This window comes from Dermacentor andersoni, chromosome 1, assembly GCF_023375885.2.
Source record: "Dermacentor andersoni chromosome 1, qqDerAnde1_hic_scaffold, whole genome shotgun sequence".
NCBI classification, from domain to species: domain Eukaryota; kingdom Metazoa; phylum Arthropoda; class Arachnida; order Ixodida; family Ixodidae; genus Dermacentor; species Dermacentor andersoni.
In genome coordinates, this window is record NC_092814.1 from 310,217,931 (window position 1) to 310,230,486 (window position 12,556).

At 45.8% G+C, this 12,556-nt stretch overlaps 1 non-coding gene across 1 annotated transcript; it reads left to right on the plus strand.

Annotated features, from left to right (window-relative positions):
- The first annotated feature begins 2,716 nt into the window (after positions 1 to 2,716).
- On the plus strand, positions 2,717 to 2,798 carry TRNAS-UGA (transfer RNA serine (anticodon UGA)). The gene has a single exon. It is a non-coding gene; the product is annotated as a tRNA-Ser (tRNA).
- Positions 2,799 to 12,556: the final 9,758 nt, after the last annotated feature.

Consider the following 12,556-nt stretch of genomic DNA (forward strand, 5'->3'; position numbering starts at 1 on the left):
GAATGGGAGCTGTCGAAACAAACTATTAAAATCAAGGCAATTGAAAGAAGTAGCGTACTACGATATGAAGAGAAGGCAAGAGAAAGGGATTTAAAAACATTACTGGAAAAATTCGTGACGCTCGAATGCATGCAACCCGGAGCTTATCAAGAAGATATGCGTGCTATTAAGAAAAAGCTCGAGGTTTTCGATGAAGAGCGTTATCGAGGTGCGCTCGTGCGCGCGAGAGCAGAAAGACTAGCATGCGGGGAAATGCCTTCGAAAAGAGCACTGGGATTAGAAAAAAAGCACTCCAGACGCAAACAGATTGAGGCCATCGAATATAACGGGCTGGTAGTAACTGATACGAAGAATATAGGGCGTGCCTTCTTTGAACATTTCCAAAAGCTTTTCGCATTCAGGCCCGTCAACATGCAAAGTTTCAAGGACTTATTTTTGCAGCGAATGCCACAGCTGTCGAGTGACGTTAAAGAAACGTTGGAAGGACAAATAACTGAACAGGAAGTGATAAAGGCCATCGAAGACCTGAACCCTGGCAAGTCACCAGGTCCAGACGGTCTTTGTGCCGCTTGGTACAAATCGTTCAAAAGCCACCTAGCTCCTATCTTGACCGCAATTTTCAATGAAGCATACCAAATGAAAATATTTCCACCATCTTTCGGCCAGTCCCATACAGTACTAATACCTAAAACAGAAGAGACCGAGAAGCTCAAGCAACTTTCCTCCTATAGACCCATAGCGCTTACTAACTGTGACTACAAAATACTGATGAAGGTGCTGGCACGGCGTATGCAGTCAGTCATTAAGGAAGTAGTCGGCCCACACCAAACGTGTGGCATTCGCGGAAGAACAATCTTCACTAACATTCACAAGTTGAAGTGTGTGCTGGAGTGTTGTGATGCCATGTGTGATGCAGTAGCGATCCTCCAGCTTGACTTGGAGAAAGCGTTTGATTGCGTTTCTCACGAGATATTGCTCACCATCCTTGAACATGTTAATTTTGGCCACATAATCACTGAGGGGGTGACCATGGCGTACCGGAGTTGCTATACGAGACTTATAATTAATCAAAGGCTGGGGGCCCCCATTAACGTGAAGCGCTCCGTTCGCCAGGGTTGTCCACTCAGCCCACTCCTGTTTTGTGTTTACATAGAAACGCTATGTCAGGCCATCATTGAAAATGAATACATTAAGGGATTTTGCCTCCAAGCAGCAGAGGTGAAGTTATTGGCATATGCTGACGATGTGGCCGTATGTTGTAAAGATACGCAAAGTGTATTGAACGCTGTGAGTATCGTCAGACTGTTTGGTAATGCCACTAATAGCTTCGTGAACTGGCAGAAATGTTTGGGGTTTTGGCACGGGGGATGGGCGTCCACCCCAGACCACTTTTCGAACGTCACCTGGGTCACGACGCCAGTTAAGTACCTTGGCGCACCCCTTGATGCCTACAAGGACAGTAGCGAGTACTGGAAGGAGCGGACAAAAGAAATAAAAGAAAAAGCCGACCGATGGAACGCCGGTCACCTGTCAATGTTCGCGAAAGCAACAGCGTGCAACATGTTTCTCGTAACAAAGATCTGGTACGTAATGCAGGTCCTACAGTGCTCTCGGATTAATGTGCAGAAACTGCACCGCGTGTTCGCTGTTTTCGTGTGGGCATCGAGCTGGGAGCGATGTAGCCGAGATAATCTCTTTCGGCGCGTGAAGGATGGTGGTCTGGGGTTGGCGCACCTCTTCTTGCGTCAACTAGTAAACAGGTTCTTCTTTTTTCGAGACACAAATGACCCATTTCTACGCACCGCTATCCAAATGAGGTTGTCAAGATCACTTCCCGAATTCGTTGTAGGCACCGAAATAATGCCAGGACCAGTTCGTGGTTTCTTTAGGGAAATAATTCAGAGTGTTTCCTTTTTGCGTGTTCGTTTTTCTAGTGCATATTTGTGGAGTGTAAAACGGAAAACGTTATATCGTGATTTATGTGACAGTGTATTGCTGGTACCCATGTACAGAGCCCTGTACAGTGGAGGCCCAGGCCTAGATGTATTGAAAAGGGTGAAGAAGATGCCAGTTCAACCAGCCACTAAATCGTTCTTCTTTAAATTACACACCGGTACTCTACCTGTTAAAATCTTTCTTGAACAACGTGGGTTCTACATGCCATGGGGAACCCACTGCCTTATATGTAAAAAAGCAGAAAGCATAGATCATGTCTTCATCCACTGTTGGGAAGGGGTCTTTTTCTGGGACGTGTTACAAAGGACTCTAAAAAAAGAGCTACCTATAGATCCCCACGGAATCAGGTTTCTGCCAGTATATGACGACGAAGGTTTCCCGTACGACGTCATCATGCTTACGGGCCTCCACTGTTTATGGCGCGCAAGAATGGCGGGCTACCATTGTGACCCGGATGCCCGACCAGCGCGTGTATACTTCCGGGAATGCATGCAACGGTATGTGGAAGTGCAGAAGTTGCAACAGCCTGTTCCTGAGTGGCTGTCGAGGGTTGAACCCCTTACAGCACTAAAGGAATTTTAATCCGACAACGTCGTGCCACAGTAGCGGACGGCAACGAATGTAAATATTACTGTTCTTTGTTCCGTTTGTGTATTCATTCGTTTTTGCTTCTTTGGTCTTTGTTTATATCATTTAAGGAATGTGTGTTGTGGTGACATGTCGAGGATTGGCAATAAAGAAAAAAAAAAAAAAAAAAAAAGCAGTCGTGGCCGAGTGGTTAAGGCGATGGACTTGAAATCCATTGGGTTGTACCCGCGTAGGTTCGAATCCTGCCGACTGCGTGCAGTGGTTTTTGTCTTTTGTTTCGGCGTAACCACGAAAGTGAGCTGCGGAAGGTGAGCTTGTTCCGTCCTCGCAGTCGTGGCCGAGGATTCTGCTTCCGGCTCCCGAGCTGAGCGGATCGTAGGATCATGGGCTCCAATGGAGCGGCATATGCGGCTGTTAGCCGCGGCAACTGGCTTTCGACGGAGGATGATAAGGATTACCCGGTTATTTTGCTTCGGCTACCTACAGGACGCATCGTTTTAAACAGTTTTTTTGCACGGCGACGCTCGTGTTCGCCCGTTCCGTGTAGAAGATTTCCGGGACGCACTTCAAGCTGTTGGTATGCTCTCTGGCGTCGTCGCCCTTGGAGCCTACCAGATTAACCATGTATGGGCGGTAACGATGAAGACACCCGAGGCTGCTCAAAAGCTGGCGGCACTAAAGGAGCTGCAGGTGAAGGGGCGTCGCTGCCTGGTCGTCGACCCCAAGGAACAACAGGTCAAGCTTCGTATCCACTGGCTTCTGCATGGGGTGGATGACGAAGACGTAAAGACCGCGCTGGCCTCCTTTGGCAAAGTGACCAAAGTGACCCGCGAGCTCTGGCGAGTGGATGGCGTTTCCGACAAGGGCTCAACAACCCAAGCAGTGCTGCTGCAGCTGAAGAATGGGCTGAAAGTTTACGACCTGCCCCACCAGATCCGCGTCGCCGGCGAGCTAGCGCTGGTGGTAGCCCCAGGTCGTCCAATGCATTGCCTGCGCTGCAGGGACTCTGGCCACGTTCGTCGAGAATGTAAGGTTCCCCGTTGTTCCCGCTGCAGGTTTTTTGGACACAACGACGCGGACTGGGTACGGTCATACGCAGTAGCCGCGGGTTCGGCGCAGAGCGAGTCGTCGACATTAGACCATGTGATGGACGTGACTGTGGCGGAGGAAGCGGCCAAGGGAGCTGGAAACGGCAACGCGGAGGCAGAAACTAGCGGGACGACCATGCCGACCGCAGGAGGACGGAACAACATTCCTCCCCCCAAGGAGCCAGCAGCTACACTCGAGAGCGTGAGGACGGCCCAGCAAGAAAAGGAGAGCCGCCAGCCGGCTACGGAGGCAGAGGAAGACCTCAACGCGACCCCTGCTAGCGCCCGCGTCGAAGGCGTCTCGGCACCGGTCAGGAGGTCACTGCAGCAGGAGGAGAAAGTCGACGGAAAGACCGGCGGTGACTCCGAGCCACCGCCCGCTAAGACGCATTCCGGAAGGCGCTCCACTCTCAAGCTTAAGCCGAACCTGGAGGCTGACCGTAGGCCCAACGTGAAGCCGACCAAAGACGAACCCGTGCGACGGCCACCGGATGGGCACGGAGGCGTCTAGCGGTCAGCTAGACGTTAAGGTGAGCACCATGTTACGGGCCTTCTCCCCTCCGGTTTACATCAGTAATGGCTACCAACCCATCGATTAGCCTCGGCACGCTAAACGTTCGAGGTCTGGCCGCCAAAAGGAAACAGAGTCAGGTTTACAGACTACTAGTGGACCACGACCTCGATGTTTTAGCCGTGCAAGAAACCAAGGTAGACGGCGACGAGGAGACCGGGAGCATGGTGCAAAGGTTCACGTATAACTACTATACGGTAGTGAGCCACGCCTTAGGGACTTCGACAGGGTGTGTGCTGTTCGTGAGGAAGCTCCCTGGTCTTGTCATAGATGGTTACTTCTCGTGCACTTCTGGTCGACTTTCCTATTGTGACTTCAGCTATAGCAATGTCCAATGGCGCGTGTTTTGCATTTATGCGCCTAATACTGTGCAAGAGAGGGCAAATTTATTTTCGAGTTTAAAGCATCATTTCCATGTGCACAAAATGATAGCCTGTGTAGGGGATTTCAACTGCGTATTGAACGCTGAGGATAGGTCTACGCGACGCGTAGTTTATGACAAAAGCAGTGATATCCTGGCACAGATTATACATGAATTCGAATTAGAAGATGCCGCTGAGTGTTTTCGGGCTGACCGAGACGTGATGTACACTCACTTTCAGGGCACAAGTCACGCACGATTAGACCGGATCTATCTTTCATACGATTTAGTAGAAAAATGCCAGTGCTATGCAGTTACGGCCATATCATTCTCGGACCACTGCCTGGCAAAATGCAGGGTAGGCAGCAAGAAAGAACGAAACAAGTTCGTCTGGGAACTGTGGAAAATGAATGCTGAGCTGCTACGGGATGAAACTTTTAATGAAAAGGCAGTGGCTGCTCTGAATTCTTTTGCAACAGACAGTTCTATAAAGTTTGGCGAGGAATGGGAGTTGTTGAAGCAAACCATTAAAATGAAAGCAATGGAAAGAATTAGCGTACTGCGATATGAAGAGAAGGCCAGAGAACAGGATTTAAAAACATTGCTGGAAAAATTGGCGACACTGGAATGCATGTAACCGGGCGCTTATCAAGGCGATATGCGCGCTGTTAAGGAAATACTCGAAGTGTTCGACAAAGAGCGCCATCGAGGCGCGCTCGTGCGCACTAGAGCAGAAAGACTAACATGCGGGGAAACGCCAACGAAAAGAGCACTGGGACTAAAAAAAGAAAAAACATTCCAGACGTAAGCAGATTGAGGCCATTGAATATGAAGGTGTGGTATTAACCGATAACAATAATATAGGGCGTGCGTTCTTTGAACATTACCAAAAGCATTTTGCATTCAGGCATGTCAACATGCCTGATTTCAAGCATCTATTTTTGCAGCGAATGCCACAGCTGTCGAGTGAAGTTAAAGAAACGTTAGAACGACCATTAACAGAACATGAAGTGATGGCCATCGAAGACCTGAACCCTGGCAAGTCACCTGGTCCAGACGGTCTTTGTGCCGCTTGGTACAAATCGTTTAAAGGTCACCTAGCTCCTATCTTAACCGCAGTTTTCAATGAAGCCTACGAACAGAAAATATTTCCACCATCCTTTGGCCAGTCCCATACAGTACTAATACCGAAAACATAAGAGACCGAAAAGCTCAAACAACTTTCCTCCTACAGACCCATAGCGCTTACTAACTGCGACTACAAATTATTGATGAAGGTGCTGGCACGGCTTGTGCATTCAGTTATTAAGGAAGTAGTCGGCCCACACCAGACGTGTGGCATCCGCGGCAGAACAATTTTCACTAACATTCATAAGATGAAGTGTGTGCTGGAGTGTTGTGACGCCATGTGTGATTCAGTAGCGATCCTCCAGCTTGACTTGGAGAAAGCGTTTGATTGCGTTTCCCACGAGATATTGCTCACCATCTTTGAACACGTTAATTTTGGCCACATAATCACTGAGGGGGCGACCATGGCGTACTGGAGCTGCTATACCAGACTTATAATTAATCAGACGTTGGGGGCCCCCATTAGCGTGAAGCGCTCCGTTTGCCAGGGTTGTCCACTCAGTCCACTCCTGTTTTGTGTCTACATAGAAACGCTATGTCATGCCATCATCGCAAATGAATGTATTAAGGGGTTTTATCTTCAATGAGCAGAGGTGTAGCTATTGGCCTACGCTGACGATGTGGCTGTGTGCTGTAAAGATAAGCAAAGTGTATTGAATACTGTTAGTATAGTCAGAAAGTTTAGTAACGTCACTAACAGCTTCATTAACTGGCAGAAATGCTTGGTGTTTTGGCATGGAAGATGGGCGTCCACACCAGACCACTTTTCGAACGTAGCCTGGGTCACGACGCCAGTTAAGTACCTTGGCGCACCCCTTCATGCCTACAAGGACTAGCGAATACTGGAAGGAGCGAACAAAAGAAGTAAAAGAAAAAGCCGACCGATGGAACGCCGGTCACTTGTCAATGTTCGCAAGAGCTGCAGCGTGCAACATGTTTCTGGTGACAGATCTGGTACGTAATGCAGGTCCTACAGTGCTCTCGTATTAATGTGCAGAAACTGCACCGCGTGTTCACGGTATTCGTGTGGGCATCAAGCTGGGAGCGATGTAGCCGAGATAATCTCTTCCGGCGTGTGAAGGATGGTGGTCTGGGGTTGGCGCACCTCTTCTTGCGTCAACTGGTGAACAGGTCCTGCTTTTTTCGAGGCACAAACGACCCATTTCTGCGCACCGTGATCCAAATGAGGATGTCAAGATCGCTTCCCGAATTCGTTGTAGCTACCGAAATAATGCCAGGACCAGTCCGTGGTTTCTTTCGGGAAATAGTTCAGAGTATTTCCTTTTTGCGCGTTCGCTTTTCCAATGCATATTTGTGGAGTGCAAAACGAAAAAAAGCTCTATCGTGATTTCTGTAACAGTGTCTTGCTTGTACCCATGTACAGAGCCGTGTACAGTGGAGGCACAGGCCTAGACGTACTGAAAAGAGTGAAGATGATGCCAGTTCAACCAGCCACGAAATCATTCCTTTTTAAATTACATACCGGTACCTTACCTGTTAAAATCTTCCTGGAACAACGTGGGTACTACATGCCATGGGGAACACATTGCCTTATTTGTAAAAAAAACACCGGAAACTATAGATCATGTCTTCATCCACTGTTGGGAAGGGGTCTTTTTCTGGGACGTGTTGCAAAGAACTCTAAAAAAGGAGTTACCGATAGTTCCCCACGGAATCAGGTTTCTACCAGTAAATGACGAGGAAGGTTTCCCGTACGACGTCGTCATGCTTACGGGCCTCCACTGTTTATGGCGCGCAAGAATGGCGGGCTACCATTGTGATCCGGATGCCCTACCGGCACGTGCATACTTCCAGGAATGCATGCAGCGGTATGTGGAAGTGCAGAAGTTGCAACTGCCTGTTCATGAGTGGCTGTACAGGGTTGAACCTCTGACAGCACTCAAGGAATATTAATGAGACAACGTCATGCTACAGTAGCGGGCGGCAACGCGTGTGTATAGTACTGTTTATTGTTCGGTTTTTGTATTCGTTCCCTTTTTGTTTGGTCTCGTTGCATATTTTTTGTTGTATATATCTAAGGAATGTGTGTTGTTGTGATATGTCGAGGACTGGCAATAAAGAAAAAAAAAAGCTGTCGTGGCCGAGTGCTTAAGGCGATGGATTTGAAGTCCATTGGGTTGTACCCGCGTAGGTTCGAATGCTGCCGACTGCGCGCTTCGATTTTTTTTTTCGACATATCCACGGAACTGAGCTGCGGAAGGAGATGATGATGTGTGGTGTTTTATGGCGCAAGGGCCAGGTTTGTCCAAAGAGCGCCATGACAAGTGGTAATGTTAACGATGTATTATGGATGACGTGCACAATTAATTCATCATGGTAGATGTGATATGGCTGTAAAAAGGCCTAAAAACTTCCGCTGTAAGTGGCGTAGAATATATACGTGCTAAAATAATGACGCTGACTGGGTAGTGATGTCGGCTATGACAATTGGCTTTCGTTAGAAACATGATGCAACAAAGCATAACAATCAAACCAGAGTTCCAAGAGAGCCCTTGAATGCAGGCCTGTTAGTCATGTGCTAAAGGTTTCCTGGCCAAATGATTTTCAGGGTGTCGGTTTTGGCTAAGAAATCAAACTATTTGCAGATTTAAAAACGGTTCATCACTAAGAAAGAATGTAGGGTGAAGAGGTATATTTTCGCGATATGCAAAAGGGAAATACTTTTTCCTCTGTTTCTATTGCAGGGCACTGAATAAGAACATGGAGGACTGTGAGACTATTGCCGCACTTAACACAAGTTGGAGGATCGCCCCCAGTCAACAGATGAGAGTGGGTACCGTATGTGTGGCCTATCCTTAATCGGCAAAGAAGTACTTCCTTATACCTTGCTATTTTCCCATTTATCCAGTTCCCCAGTTTTGGTTTTATTATGTGAAGCTTATTCATTGCTTGTGTATCCCACTCGCCTTGCCAATGATGCCTCAATTTACGACGTAGAAAAGGCTTTAGGTCTGTGGCAGGGATGGGGATATCTGAATCTGCGTCGCTAGAAGTTACTGACCTAGCGCTTTCGTCAGCAGCTTCGTTGCCTTTTATACCTTTGTGACCAGGTACCCAGCATATGACAATCACTTGATTGCACATATATGGGAGCACAACAGACTGTACAGCTCACTAAAAACTGAGTTCTTATATTTTCTTAGACTAAGTAGGGCTCTGACTACATTTAATGAATCTGTAAACACAAAGCCCTAGCAAGTTTTGTGAGCCTTATGTTTTGAATGAATAGCCGATAGTATAGCGTAAGTTTCCGCTGTAAAGATACTTGTGTGTGGATTTAGTGCCCCGGATACTGAAAATGAAGGTCCCGGAGCTGCGTAGGAAACTCCTTTAGAGGACTTGGAAGCGTCTGTATAGTATTCTGTACAGGAGTACTTCTCCTGAAGTTCACGAAAATGGAATTGTATATGTGCTTCTGGCGCCCTCTTAGATATTTCTACGAAAGAGACGTCGCATTCCATGGTCTGCCATTCCCATGGTGGGAGCAGGCGAGTGGGTGCCATTAGGACATTCTCTGGGACTAAGACACCTGTTTCTTCTGCCAGTGTTATCAAACGAAGGTTCAAAGGAGCTCTAATAGCTGGACGATTACGAAATAGCCTGGCAGTAGACACTTCACGAATAGATGAGTGACATGGTTGGCGCTCTTTGGCCATACTGGCCCTTGCGCCATAAAACATCAAATATCAATAGATGAGTGACATGGATGCTGCACGTCTGATTTAACCGTGAGAGTATAGGAAAAAGTTAAATATGTCCTTTGGAGATGTAATGACCCTTCATTACACTCCACATGCCGGCTTTCTACGGGACTTGTCCTAAAAGCGCCTGTAGCCAGGCGTATACCCAAGTGGTGAATGGGATCTAGCATGAATAATAGCATCTTCAAAGCACTAGGCGCAGCAGAGCTATATACTATTGCTCCATAGTCGAGGCGGGACCGTATAAGGCTTTTGTAGAGGGTCAAAAGGCATCTCCTGTCACTTCCCCAAGATGTGCGGGACAAGAGCTTCAGTAAATTCATTGTATTCAGACATCTCGCTCTCAGATACCTAAGGAGAGGGACAAATGTTAGTTTCAAGTCTAAGATGATTCCTAAAAATTTATATTCGTGGCTGACAGATAGCGGCTGTCCATTAAGATGGACAACAGTGTCAGGTAATATACCTCTCTTTTTAGAGAATAGAACGCACGTGCTTTTTTGGGGGTTTAACTTAAATCCATTCTCGTCAGCCCACTTAGATATCCCGAGAGAAAGCCTGGTGACAAAGCACAGCAGAATAACGCCGGGAAGACGGGCGGTCCCGGAGGCGGCTAGCCGAGGGTTTGTCGTGAAAGGTAAGCACCACGCTCCGGGCCTACCTCCTACTTTAGTTCAGCATGGCTCATAATCCCTCACTCACTACTGCCACACTAAACGTGAGAGCGTTGACGGCTAGGCGTAGGCAAAACCGAGTCTTACGGTTGGCCACTAACGACGACATAGACGTTCTAGCTGTCCAGGAGACAAAGGCTGACGGAGAGGAGGAGACCGGGAGCATGGTGCGGCATTTCATGACTAGATATTATGCGGTTGTGAGCCACGCGGTGGGGACGTCCGCCGGTTGTGTTCTGTTTGTTAAAAAGTTGCCTGGCCTTGTTAAAAATGTATTTTCATGTCAATCTGGAAGGATTGTTTTTTATGATTTTGTTTTTCGTGAACTTGAATTCAGAGTCATGTGCATATATGCGCCGAATTCTGTGGGAGAGCTGTAGAAGAGCTGATGATGATGATGAGCTAAAAGTTCTTATCAATGAAGTCGAGGCGATTGTCGTTATGAATTTTTCGGAAAATTATAACTTTAATGTTTAGGATACACCCCCACGCTTTGCATTGGATGAACTAACAGTCTACAATGCCTCATACACCGGGTGTTTTTTTTAATTATTTTTTAGGCTATATTGAATCTTTAAAGATCGCCTGTGGCGGATAGCATAATTCTAGTCCTTGAGCTGGATTACTCAACCAGACGGACATTACCTGTGCTAGAAATCTCAATACATAATCGACTAATTAACAAAAATTACTAATTAACTTTTTAATAATTCACATTACGGCACATAATGCAATTTACGAAGCCAGTGAGCTTGCAAGGCGTATAGACTTAAAACGAACTCTGAAAATGGCAGCGGTTTCGAGGCATGCGCTGTCGAACTTGCGCTAAAAATGCACTGTTGTTCCACCTGCTTTTTTTTTTTTACCAAAACGCCGTGTGCTGCATAGAAGCCCAAAGTAACTAGAACACCAGTATATTTCGTCGCGCACTCTGGTAATTAATATGTCGAAGCTGGTGTCATCCTGAAAATCGTTCCAAGTGGATACGCCTTGCGAAATCACCGGCTACAATTCGTAAATTACAATATGTGTCGTGAAGTAATTAACTAAAAATTTTAATTGTGAATTTTTGTTAATTAGCCGATTATACATTTCGATTTCTCGTGCAAATAATGCCCCCGCTTCGAGTAATCCAGATCAAGAACTGCAATTATGCTACCTGCCACAGGCGATCTTTAAAAATTCTATATAAATAAAAGGACATTTCGTCGCGTATACTTGCGTTCGGCCAAAAGAAAGCGTTCGGATGTAAAAAGCGATAGCATTCTTGTACATCATTTGAAAAAAAAAAAAACATTTTTCTCGTCTAAAACAAAAAGTGCTGCCCTTACACTTTTCGACAACAATTTTAGGCGTATTTCTATGAAATACATGACTTTTTACATTTTTAGGTTGACAACGTCAATGGAATTTGCAGCTGTAAACATGACGCAAATGTATTTTTTGCGTCTCCTCAATGACATTTTCATGATGTATCGCGGTTATTGCATGGTAAAATATTTTTGTCAATTATTTAGGCATGAGACTGCCAAGAATAGTTAAAAACACATCTGTCGATACATACCAATTGAGTCCCTAAAAAAATTTCGAAATGGCCGAAACGGGCCTTTTGTCCGAATTTTAAATATATCAAAAGCAAAGTTTGTGCCTACAAAGGAAAGGGCATAGGAAAGCACAATCTTTCACAGTTATTGAGAAGAAATTTACTTTTTATAAACTAAGCTTCATTTCTTTTTAAGCTTAGGTGTCTTTGTCTGGAATATTATCCCCACCCCCACCCCCTTGCAAGACTATACCGGGTGTTTCACGTAACTTGAACCATGCTTTAAAAATTGAGCGGAACACCTAGGTACATGAGACCACATCCATCTTGTTTGCAGCTGTCCTAAGTTACGCAGTCTTTCTGTATGATTAATTAGCTCATTAGTTACATTTAATTGCGAATTTTCATACCTGTAGCTGTAGTGCGAGCTCTGAAATATCAACTTGTTTTCATAACGTTATATTTCACATAATCTTCTATATTCATGAAAAAAAATTGCATGATACATTTTGCATTAAAACGTTTTTTTGATGAGAAGCTTTCGCTGTGGTTGAAAATATTACATGCGTGTTAACAACCATTCAAGCCTCCAATATGTTTTTCCTTATTTAACTAGTGACTAGTCACGGTTAACTAACTGAAGGTTTCGAATATAAATTTGTGACGAATGTGTCAATACGAGCTTTTGAGATCACATATTCGGAATTCGCTTTTTTTCTATTAGTTTTTTCTTTTTTTTTTTGTAAGGCCTTTCTTTCACCAGAGATGCATGTAGACCTGTCGCACTTCAAAAATTAGTGTAACTCACGACGACTAAAAAAATATTGACTCTGGTAGTACATAACTACAATGGCAGGCGCGGGGGTGGGGATGTTGGCACATAGTACGAATTCTAGTTCGTTATAGCGAGGAGATACTTTTAAAT